The sequence below is a fragment of the Anneissia japonica genome, unplaced genomic scaffold, assembly GCF_011630105.1.
Source record: "Anneissia japonica isolate Jap-2015-1 unplaced genomic scaffold, ASM1163010v1 scaffold51123_len962_cov110, whole genome shotgun sequence".
Taxonomy (NCBI): Eukaryota; Metazoa; Echinodermata; class Crinoidea; order Comatulida; family Comatulidae; genus Anneissia; species Anneissia japonica.
The window spans coordinates 1-945 of NW_022722595.1; the positions used below are offsets into that span (position 1 = coordinate 1).

General features: G+C 46.0%; 2 non-coding genes across 2 annotated transcripts; both read right to left on the minus strand.

Annotated features, from left to right (window-relative positions):
- Positions 1-80: 80 nt before the first annotated feature.
- On the minus strand, positions 81-199 carry LOC117111965. The gene has a single exon (XR_004445946.1). It is a non-coding gene; the product is annotated as a 5S ribosomal RNA (ribosomal RNA).
- A 457-nt stretch (positions 200-656) lies between these two features.
- LOC117111966 lies at positions 657-775 on the minus strand. Its single transcript, XR_004445947.1, has one exon. It is a non-coding gene; the product is annotated as a 5S ribosomal RNA (ribosomal RNA).
- Positions 776-945: the final 170 nt, after the last annotated feature.

Consider the following 945-nt stretch of genomic DNA (forward strand, 5'->3'; position numbering starts at 1 on the left):
CTCAGCCCCAACTATGTGGGCCCGAGGTCGTGTGGACTCTCACGCACCCCTACTTTAGAATTTAGAGGAAAAATGTAAAAAGTCTACAGCACCCGGTATTCCCAGGCGGTCACCCATCCGAGTACTAACCGGGCCCGACGTTGCATAACTTCGGTGATCGGACGAGAACCGGTGTTTTCAACGTAGTATGACCGTAGACACGTGAGTGGTATTTCCACTCATAGTTAATCTCGGCATATAGCATAATTATCCTGAAGCTCTGTGATTGATGACGTTTCATATGAACGCGCGCTTGTCTGCTGGGGATTTCCTCAAACTCCACTGACCACTCTGCTGTGCGAGTACATTTTTTACAAACACCGGTGTTGAACAATAAACCAACCATTTTAATACCGTACGGCATTAACTAGGATGCTTTAGACAGAAGAAGACTGTCGTTTTGTTCAAACGACACTCGAACCTAACACCAGCGAATTAATTGCGTATTGTTGATATGAACATATACTTGTATGATTCTTAAGGTATGAGAGTGCAATTTCCGGGCACTTAGAGGTCCATATTCTCAAAATATTTGCACCTCAGCCCCAACTATGTGGGCCCGAGGTCGTGTGGACTCTCACGCACCCCTACTTTAGAATATGGGGGAAAATGTAAAAAGTCTACAGCACACGGTATTCCCAGGCGGTCACCCATCCAAGTACTAACCGGGCCCGACGTTGCTTAAATTCGGTGATCGGACGAGAACCGGTGTTTTCAACGTAGTATGGCCGTAGACATTTGAGTGGTAATTCCACTCATAGTTAATCTCGGCATATAGCATAATTATCCAATCCTGAAGCTCTGTGATTGATGACGTTTCATATCAACGCGCGCTTGTCTTGTGGGGATTTCCTCTAACTCCACCGACCACTCTGCTGTGCGAGTACATTTTTTTACAAACACCGG